General features: G+C 37.3%; 2 long non-coding RNA genes across 3 annotated transcripts; one reads left to right on the top strand and one right to left on the bottom strand.

The window, feature by feature from the left end:
• Positions 1 to 6,785: 6,785 nt before the first annotated feature.
• Positions 6,786 to 7,954, bottom strand: LOC127135498 (uncharacterized). Its single transcript, XR_007808586.1, has 3 exons — positions 7,789 to 7,954; positions 7,409 to 7,703; positions 6,786 to 7,306 (listed from the first exon to the last, which is right to left on the bottom strand). It is a non-coding gene; the product is annotated as an uncharacterized LOC127135498 (long non-coding RNA).
• Positions 7,955 to 8,428: 474 nt separating this feature from the next.
• Positions 8,429 to 9,430, top strand: LOC127135497 (uncharacterized). 2 transcript variants are annotated; one of them, XR_007808584.1, is made up of 2 exons: positions 8,429 to 8,959; positions 9,110 to 9,430. It is a non-coding gene; the product is annotated as an uncharacterized LOC127135497 (long non-coding RNA). The 2 variants fall into 2 exon arrangements; XR_007808585.1 differs by having other exon boundaries at positions 9,052 to 9,430.
• The last annotated feature ends 1,466 nt before the right edge of the window (positions 9,431 to 10,896 follow it).

Here is a 10,896-nt window from a genome sequence, read left to right as displayed (position 1 = left end):
GACTACCTCTGGAGGGTCGATCTTTGAGAATATATAGAGTCCATTTGGGATCTCCCTCTGATCTTTTAGTGCTTCCTAGGAGGTGTCCAGAGTTGGTTTGACCCTTACTTGATTAATAATTCCCATGCTCTTTAGATTGCGAGCGTTCAGAGGTCTTCCAGTATCTATCATCACGTCTTCCATGAGTCTGAGCTGTATCAGATGGTCCACGAGGCCACTTTTAATCAGCACACCAGATATAAGTCTCCGCAGAGGAATGTAATTTCTTGTCTTCATGTTCTTTCACGGAGTCTCTGAGATATTTGAAGTGGAGTGCAGGAAGGCAGAGCTTCAGACCCTTGTGAATACAGTACATAATGCATTTCGGGTCTGTGTTGATGTAATCTGAGGAATTGGAGGCTGGGCGATGATGGATGGTGCCTAAGATGATCTTCAGCCATACCCGGAGGTTCTGATGCAGTTCCTTGTTCTTGGAATGCTTGCCTTCAGCACTCTGTTGAAAAATTGTAGGGTTTATCTCATGGGATATATACTTTGCCCTAGGATTGATGTTGTATATGCGTCTTCCTCCAGTCTTCTCCATGTCCAGAAGAGCAGCAATTGATTTTTCTGTGATGACTATCTTGACTCCCAGAACGTAGGAGACAATGTAGTGATCGTCAGCGTCAGCGAACCTCCAGAATTCTTTTACCATATTTGTGTAGACTGGGCCATAGAGACATTGAAAGTAGTTTTCCCACCCTTGCTTCTTCAGTTCATCAGTGAGGTCGACACCATTTCTTCTCATGTTGTCAAAATCCACCAAGGTTTCACATAACACTTCCAGCTTTTCAAATGGAGTTGCAAGATGAATATGAGGCTCACGATCAAGAATGTGAGGTTCTTTGTAAATGAGAGTGGAAACGACACCGATGACTGCTGGGTTTTGATGACTTGAACTTGGAGCTTGCTCATTTGAGTTCATCTGTTGAGAGAAGCTGTACACATACTGTTGTTGAGAATCCATGAAGATCGTTGATGAACTTGATGTGAAGGTTGAAGAACTTGAGTAACACTGCAGAAATGCCTTTGAGAGAGAGAGGAAAACTGAAGGAGAGGGTTAGGAGTGTTTGTGAGTGAAAAGTGTGCAATTGTGAAATAAAAGGTTTAAACACCCAATTTAGGGCACATGCAAAATGACACAGAAATTTGAGTTTAGCACAAAAACCAAGTATGCACGTCAGAGGGAGAATGATTACAGCTCATAAATGATGTCTAATCCCAAAATCAGCATACTGCTCGAGGAGATCTCAAGAGATTGTTTCTTGATTACTGCTAGACAAATGTCTAGAAGTTTCAAGGTCAGACGCATGATGCTCCACGAGTTACTTTATCTGATCTTCAGGAATACCAAAGGGTTGGTTCCTTGAGATTTCTAACTCAGATGACTTCTAACTGGTAGTAGCATCAGAGCCAGATACAGAATCCAACTGTTTACATTAGAGTCTTATTTTGCTATCTCAGAGGCACATTTTATTCAGGACAATTTTGAATGTTTAGATTCTTTAAGATAAAGGAGAATCTATCTTCAGCAAGGGGTTTGGTAAAGATGTCAGCCAATTGATGGTCTGTATCAATAAACTTTAACATTACTACCCCTTTCTGAACATAGTCTCTAATGAAATGATGTTTTATTTCTATGTGCTTAGCTCTGGAGTGCAAAATAGGATTCTTACTTAAACAGATGGCAGTAGTATTGTCACAGAAGATAGGAATGTTACTCTCAAAGATTTGAAGATCCTCTAGTTAATTCTTCATCCAAAGCATCTGAGTAGTGCATAATGATGCTGAAATATATTCTGCTTCTGCAGTGGACAAGGCTATGGTTGATTGTCTTTTGCTGGCCCAAGATATCAGATTCTTTCCCAAGAGCTGACAATTTCCAGATGTACTTTTACGTTCCATTCCGTCCCCTGCGTAATTTGCATCACAATAACCAGAAAGTCTATACTCTGATGTTTTCTCATACATCATGCCCATGTTAGGAGTTCCTTTCAGATATCTGAGTATTCTTTTAACAGCTGTTAAATGAGATTCTCTAGGTTCTGATTGGAATCTGGCATAGAGACAAACACTAAACAAAATATCAGGACGTGTAGCAGTTAGCTAGAGAAGAGAGCCTATCATACCACGATAGAGCTTCTGATAAACCTTCTGACTAACTTCTTCTTTTCCAGAATGCAAGTTGGATGCATGAGTGTCTTAGCAGGTTTGCATTCCGCCATTTCGAATTTCTTCAGAATGTCTTTTATGTATTTACTTTGATGAACATAGGTGGCTTCTGAAGCTTGATTGATTTGAATTCCTAGAAAGAACTTTAGTTCTTGCATTAAGCTCATTTCAAATTCTGCCTGCATTAGCTCAGAGAATTCTTGACATACAGAGGGGTTAGCTGAACCAAAAATGATATCATCAACATATATCTGGCATATCATGAGGTCATTATTAATGTTTTTACAGAAGAGTGTAGAGTCAACTTTCCCTCTAATAAAATCATGTTCCAAAAGAAAATTACTTAGCCTTTCATACCAAGCTTTAGGAGCTTGTTTTAGTTCGTATAAAGATTTCTTAAGTTTAAAAACATGTTCTGGACAAATTGAATTTTCAAAGCCTGGAGGTTGATTGACATACACTTCTTCTGATATATAGCCATTAAGAAATACGCTCTTGACATCCATTTGATATAGTTTGATAGAATGATTTATAGCGAAAGAAACAAGTAAGCGAATAGATTCTAACCTGGCGACTGGGGCAAAGGTTTCATTGTAGTCAATGCCTTCTTGTTGACTGTACCCTTGAGCCACCAGTCGAGCTTTATTTCTGACGACTTCGCCTTTCTCATTTAGCTTGTTTCTGAACACCCATCTGGTTCCAATAATGTGAATGCCTTTGGGTTTAGGAACAAGATCCCAGACGTCATTCTTTGTGAATTGATCTAGCTCTTCTTTCATGGCTAGAACCCAGTCGTCATCTTGAAGTGCCTCATCACAGGAAGTAGGATCGATTAGAGATACTAGTCCCAGAGGGGTTTTTTTAGGTACCTTGAAGGTTGACCTAGTTCGGATAGGTTCATCCTTGTTTCCCATAATCAACTCTTCAGATATGTTGGGGCGACTTTTAGATTTATATTGGATCGTTGGGGCTTTAGTTCCTTCTGAACTTTGTATATCAGATACTTATGGTGCTTTGATCTTCTCTTCAGAACCTGCAAGAGTAATCCCCAGATCTGCAAGTTTCTCAACTAGCTTTGACTTTTCAGGGTCAAGCTTATCATCAAATCTGACGTGAATTGATTCTTCCACAATTTTGGTTTCTGTATTGTATACTCTGTAGCCTTTAGAGTGTTCTGAGTATCCTAACATAATACCTTTTTGTGCTTTTGAATCAAACTTGTTCAGATGTTCTTTAGTATTCAGAATAAAGCAAGAGCATCCAAAAGGATGAAAATAAGAAATGTTGGGTTTTCTTCCTTTACACAGTTCATAGGGAGTCTTTTCTAGAATAGGTCTTATGGAGATTCTATTCTGAATATAACATGTTGTATTTACTGCTTCAGCCCAAAAGTGCTTAGCCACATTTGTTTCATTGATCATGGTTCTGGCCATCTCTTGGAGTGTCCTATTCTTCCTTTCTACAACTCCATTTTGTTGTGGAGTTCTAGGACAGGAGAAATCATGGGATATTCCCTTAGAGTCAAATAATTCTTCAAAAAAATTATTTTCAAATTCTCCACCATGATCACTTCTGACTCTGATGATTTTAGAGTCAAATTCGTTTTGCATTTTGGAACAGAAGCTAGTGAATACATAGTGAGACTCACTCTTGTGCTTTAAGAATTTTACCCATCTCCAGCGACTAAAGTCATCAACAATAACTAGTCCATATTTCTTCCCAGTGACTGATGCTGTTTTAACAGGACCAAACAAATCAATATGAAGAAGTTCTAGAGGCTTAGAGGTAGAAACAATATTTTTCTTTTTAAAAGATGATTTTGAAAATTTTCCTTTCTGACATGCTTCACATAGAGCATCTGAAGAAAACTTCAGCTTGGGTAGACCTCTGACTAACTCAAGTTTATTTAGCTGAGATAGCTTTCTCATGCTAACATGGCCCAAGCGTCTATGCCGTACCCATTGCTCTTCATGAACAGACATTAAACATTTTACATTTTGTTCTTTTAAATCTGAAAGATTTATTTTATAAATATTGTTTTTCCTCTTGCCAGTGAATAGGATTGTTCCATTGTTCTGATTAATTGCTTTACATGTCTTTTGATTGAAGATTACGTCATACCCGCTATCACTTAAATGACTTATTGATAACAGGTTATGCATTAATCCTTCTACATAGAGAACATCAGATATAGAGGGAAGAGTACCATTACCAATAGTTCCGGAGCCTCTGATCCTTCCTTTCTGATTTCCTCTGAAACCTACGAATCCAGCATCTTTAAGTTCCAGGTTTTGGAACATATACTTTCTTCCCATCATGTGTCACGAGCATCCAGAGTCCAGGTACCATGACTTGTGTTTTAACTCTGCTGCATAAGATATCTGCAACATAAACAATCTTATCTTTTGGTACCCAGAATCGTTTGGGTCCTTTGTAATTAGTTTTCCCAAAGTTTCTTATCACTTTGGGTTTTCTAGCATTATCAAAGCGTTGTGCTTGTGTATGTGTATAATGATAGGAAAATGGAGATTTAGGTTTGTCATTAGTAGAAGTTTTATCTTCACTAGGATCATACCCAATTCCTCTTCTGTTGTTCTGACTGACCCCATAGATCATGGATGCCATTCTGCTTCTCTCTATCCCATTCTTCAGAAAATTTTGAAAAGATTTTTCATATTCATAAATTACTATGTTTGAAGTTTTTGGAGCTTGAGATAACGCTTCTTCAAGTTTTGAGCATTGTTTATTTGTGGATTCTCTTTCTAATGTCAAGGTTCGATTTTCATCTTTTAGTTATGAAACTGTTATCTCAAGTTTACCACATTCTTGGAGGGTTTCTTCAAGCACCTCTTTTACAGCTTTAAATTTTTGTTTAAGTTTCTGATATGAGTTTAGAGTTTCAGATAGGCATGATTCAAGGTCAGAGCGAGAAAGATCAGAAAATACCTCTTCGGATTCAGATTCTCCATCTGAAGTATTCCTGGAGGTGGTAGCCATGAGTGCCACATTTGCCTGTTCATTAGAGTATGATTCTGATGAGTCAGATCCACTGTCATCCCAGGTAGCCATCAGTCCTTTTTTGGTTATGAAGGAACTTTTCTTGAAGTTCTCTTTTCTGGAGCTTTCTTTCTTCAACTTGGGACATTCGTTTCTGTAATGACCTGTTTCCTTACATTCATAGCAAGTTATATCTTTGTTAGATTTAACTTTTGAAGTTGGTTCTGATCGATCTCCTTTGGATCTTGGTTTTCTGAAGTTATTATTCCTTTCTCTCCATAGTTGTTTTACTCTTCTGGTTAAGAGGGATAATTCTTCCTCATCGTTAGAATCTTCCTTTTCAGAGTCATCAATGTCTGCTTCTTCAGCCTGGAAGGCTTTGTTTCTATCATACTTGCGCCTTTCTGATCTGGACGTTAGTGCTATAGACTTGATCTTCTTCTGAGGCTCATCTTCCTCTAGTTCTATCTCGTGACTTCTGAGTGAACTGACGAGTTCTTCAAGGCTGATGTTGTTCAGATCCTTTGATAATTTTAAGGTTGTGACCATAGGTCTCCATTTCTTTGGCAAGCTTCTGATGATCTTCTTGACATGGTCCGCAATTGTATATCCTTTATCTAGCACTTTGAGTCCTGCAATTAAAGTTTGGAATCTAGAAAACATTACCTCTACAACTTCATCGTCCTTCATTTTGAAGGCTTCATAATTCTGGATTAGAGCCAGAGCCTTTGTTTCTTTGACCCGAGAGTTTCCTTCGTGAGTCATCCTTAGGGAGTCAAGTATCTCTTTAGCTGTTTCCCTGTTGGTGATTTTTTCATACTCATTGTAGGAAATGGCATTGAGAAGTATCGTTCTGGCTTTGTGATGGTTCTTAAATTCACGCTTCTGATCATCTGACATTTTTCTTCTGGGAATGGAAACTCCAGCATCTGTCACAGGTGGTATGTAGCCAATTGTGACAATGTTTCAGTGATCAGCGTCGTAGCCCAAAAAGAAACTTTCAATTCTGTCTTTCCAATAATCAAATTTCTCTCCATCAAAGACTGGAGGTTTAGCGTTGTAACTATCTCTTTCATTTGTGTTGGCCATAGTTTTTCTCACTCTGGATCTCTCTACACTGTTAAGTGTTTGATTAGAAAATCAATAACAGAGCCGAAGCTCTGATACCAATTGAAGGTGAGAAAAACAAGAAAGGGGGGTTTGAATTGTTTTGGAAATAAAAGCTTTTTCAAATATAAGAACACATAGAATTTTATACTGGTTCGCTTAGAAAACAAAGCTACTCCAGTCCACCCGGCCAAGGTGATTTCGCCTTCAAAAAGGACTTAATCCACTAATCTTGAAAGATTACACAACCAATTGTCTAAGAGAATAATCTCTTAGCCCTCTCAAGTATATAGACTGCGCAGAGTCACTTGAGGAACAAAAACAATTTAAGCAAAATAGAGTTGTAATGTAAAGCGCTTCTAAGAGTAAGCGAGTATTACAGAAAAGTATTAGAACAAGAGTTTTTCACGTAAGAGCAGTAGCTCGTGAAAAAATGATAGAATATGAATGAAGTTTCTTTGCGTCGCAGATGCGTGTCTCTCTAGTGAGGTAAATTGTCCTTTATATAGTAGTTGAGAAGGACTGTTAGAGTGATGACATAATCTTGGTCTTTGATGAGTATTCAATGTCATTACTTCTGTGTTTCTTTCTATAACCATTTTGTCTCCCTTTTAAATTCTTTCTTAAAATACTTCCTTTCCATAGTGAGAATTATTTCTGTTATGCTTTCTGGACTTGTGAATCTTTATCAGAGTCTTGATGTACCAGAGTTATTCTTCAGAGGATGATCACGTCTGACTTCATCAGAGCTTCTCAGAGTACTAGTCTTCTAAAATATCAGAGTCTATGACCAGTAGAATGTTGGAGCTTCTGGTTCTGTCTTTCTTTGATCAGAATCAGAACTTCTTGGACGTACTCCTTTCTCAACGGCGTCTGATCCTTTAATACTTTGTATCTGACATACGTTTGTATCTGATATATGATCAAAGTCCTTCATAACTGTTCAGAGTCCTGCGTGAATGTTCAGATTCCTGCATGAATGTTCAGAGTCCTGCATACTAAGAAAAAATCTCGTTAGAGTGCCATTTTTGGTTTCATCCTTTTTTATCATCAAAATCTTAGAAATCTATTGTAGAACCAGTTTTGTTCTTACACTGAGGACTCCAGAAGACACCCCTGATGGGCAAGTGAAGCAGACATGAGACGTCATCCAAAGTAATGCTCATTTCACCAAACGGCATTTGAAATGAAGATGTCTCTAGATGCCATCTTTCCACAAATGTAAAGACAAGATTCGTGTCTATCTTGTTCAAACTAGTTCTCTGAAGTGAAGATAAACCAGATCTAGATACCCAACTCTCCACCTGTTGTGGAAGAGCCAGTGGAACCCTAGATGTCAGCTTCAGTCCATGTCCAGCAACCTTTAACTCTTTCTTTGGACCTTTTTCCTAAAAACAATTAAAACACGTATTTGAAAACATAATATTAAATATTCAACTATTATTTATTTTCAAATATATCCCATCTATTTACCTCACCAAACCATAAATGGCAAGCAACATGATGCTCGTACTTCACCAAAAGAGACGTATCGTACGACCCTCCTGGATATTCAGTTGACTCTACTGCAGATGAAGATGCGCTCGGCCTAAACTGCGGTCTGGAATCCTACCATCTGCACCTCGTCTTCGAACCACTACAAAAAAATATTCTAACAAAATAATAAAAAATTAAAAAATTAAAAAAATTAAAAAAATAAATTAAAAAATTATAAAAAAAATGCACTAGAACACTTCAAAGAAGAGTTCCAGTGTGGAGAAAAACAGGGTTGACTACCGGAGCACTTTATAAAAGAGTTCCAATTTACTTCATCCAAACCGGAAGTCTTTAAGAAAGAGTTGCGGTACACAACCAACCAAACTGAAAGACTTTCTAAAAGACTTCCGGTTCAATGCCCCAAAAATGCAGCGAACCGGAAGACTTTGGATAAGTGTTCCGATATACAATTTGTGAACCGGAAGACTTACTCTTAGTGTTCCGGTTTACAATGCCAAAAAATCCCAAAAATGTATGTTCCGAAAGTCTTCAAGCGCAAATGGAAAAAACTTCCATTTCTGAAAAATATACCATATTTATATGAGGGTATTTTGGTCAAAAAAAATTATTTGTAGGGTTGTGGGTACAATTGTAGGGGTACGAGGTAAAGTTTTCGAAAACCCGATCCAAGCATCCAAGACTGATCTATGTTGATCCTACAACACACGTATGAATATTGGATGCTTCTCCTTGTCGTTCTCAAATTCTCCAGTTCTCGCACTTCTCATTACGAATGTCCATTGAAAAAAACAAATCAAAGAAGAGCCTAATCATCACTAATGAGCTTCCCGTTTTGATTCTGGATCATCATCCTTTTTACCGTATCGAATTTACAAGATCCAATATCGAAATGAAAATTTCCAAATCGAATCATATCTTGCACGTGGAGTCGAAGATAATTGGGGATGAATCATGATGTGTTCAACAGCTTGCGCGTTCATCACCTTCAAGGAAACTTCAGGGTTCAGTCGTGATTCACGTCTTTCCATCGTAAAGCTCCGTAGCTCCGAAAATTCGGCTTGTTCTGTTATCAAATGCATAAACTGAAGAAAAGCGGTGTCGATACAAAATGGAAGACTTACCGGATTTGAAGTTTGATTATGAACAGGTACCAATTCTCTCTCTGTGGTTATGATTCGTCTTTTTTCTTCTTCTAGGACTTCTTCGATTTTGTCCTTTCTGTATATGGCGGTGTTGCAGTTGTTGTGCAGAGCAAATCAAAAGTGAAGAGGAATCACATTTGGTTATCTGACTGCAGGAGAGTTCGAAGGTTGAAGAATGAATATTGAAGTTTGGAAGAAGTGAAGATTGAAGCTTGGAAGAATGAAGATTGAGGCTTGGAAGCAATGAAGATTGAGGCTTGGAAGCAATGAAGATTGGCGCTTGGAAGAAATGGAGCTTTTCAAAGAAGAAAAAACTGTGAGTGCCGAGTTATTTTTATAGAGTTTTGAATTGAATTCAGTTATGAAATTCACCTTCAAAATCACATGAAATTCAAAGTTAGTTGTAAATGAAATTAGTTAGTTATTTGTTAGGGAAATCAAATGAGTGAATGAATTTGGCTTGAATTTGGTTTTAATTTCCTCTTCATTTCCATCTAGTATGTATGATCGGTTAAAGTTAGTTAATTCTATTTTTGGTGTATAAGTGGTGGTGTTAGGATTTATTAGTATGTTAGTTGAATGTGGATGTTAGTCATTAATTGAAATGAGGCAGGTAGTTTTATTGATAAAATATGTTAGAAACTATGTACAAGTTGGTTAGTTCTGTTAGATTTCAGTTGGTTCAGTTGTGGAGGTGGTTACGGAGAGTGAAGTTTTAACGTCCACTTTGTTGTCTTGGATTCCCATAAATTCATGAACCATAGTGTAATAAGTCCATTGATTTAGCAACAGGGTTAAAGGGTCATCCCTCCTGTCAATGACCGTCAACAATGGAGAAACTTCCATTCGCCTAAAATCAAAAGGACAACTTTCCTCTTGGTACCCCACTTTAGTTGTTTCCTGTGCTATTCTTTTAGAAATATCAAATGTTCTTTGATATCTTCGTTTAAATGCAAAAAAAAGAAGCCAGACCTTCAACAACCCGATCACTAAAACGTTGTAATGCTGAAGGGTCTATGATAGTTGGGAGCATATAAATGTAATTTGAAGGCACGTAGAAAGTGAAATGCTAATGATCAATAACAACAAAGTCTGCATAGAACTCCTGAACTTGTTGGAGGACTTCTTGTTCATCTGAATCAACAAGTAAGTGAATATGACAGTCATTCATTATGATGGAGAAAAATAGATGATACTCTCCAAATTTATGACTAGCCAGCTGACAGCGCATATACTGAATATTCTATGACGTAGGTCGAAGGGGTGTAAATGGCGTTAAGATGCGAAATTGGCTTGTTTGACTTGGAAATTGATAATGGATTTTTGATTGTATGGTTTGAATCAGATTAGCTTATGATGTAAATAGAAATGTAAGTTGAAAATGAACATGAATTAAAAATGGAAATGTATGGTTTGTATTGAAAATTGAATGTTGAATTTGTATGGTATTAGAAACCTTGAATGAATTGGAAATGGTGAATATCATGTGTGTATGAATTTATGTAATGATTCATGACTTAATGGAAACCCAATTTCTATGTAATCAAATTCAAGTCAATCTTTGGTTTTGCTATTGCAAATCATATATGAATGTCCTAATGTGATAAATACATGTGCTAAAAATAAAATGCAAAAGCTTTACACTCCAAACTTCCATTCTAAATGTACCTGAACTTGATTGAAATCTTTGGATCAATGTAATGTAAATGATCATGCTATTGGGTGAAGGTTGCAATGTGAATATTATGGATTGAATGAGCCTTGAGCTTATATGCAAACAATGAACTTGGATAGATGTGTCGTGAATGCACCAAATTCAATGAATCATGAATAGCGAGGTCCTGAATTAGGGTTTGAATGCACAAATGAATATCATGTTGTGGACTTTGTGCATCAAGGTCCAACGAACATGAAATTAGGGTTTCACCCACATGATGAGAAA

The sequence above is a fragment of the Lathyrus oleraceus genome, chromosome 4 (genome assembly GCF_024323335.1).
Source record: "Lathyrus oleraceus cultivar Zhongwan6 chromosome 4, CAAS_Psat_ZW6_1.0, whole genome shotgun sequence".
Lineage (NCBI taxonomy): Eukaryota > Viridiplantae > Streptophyta > Magnoliopsida > Fabales > Fabaceae > Lathyrus > Lathyrus oleraceus.
Note: the sequence above shows the minus strand (reverse complement) of the source record. Positions and strands in the feature narration are given on the sequence as shown.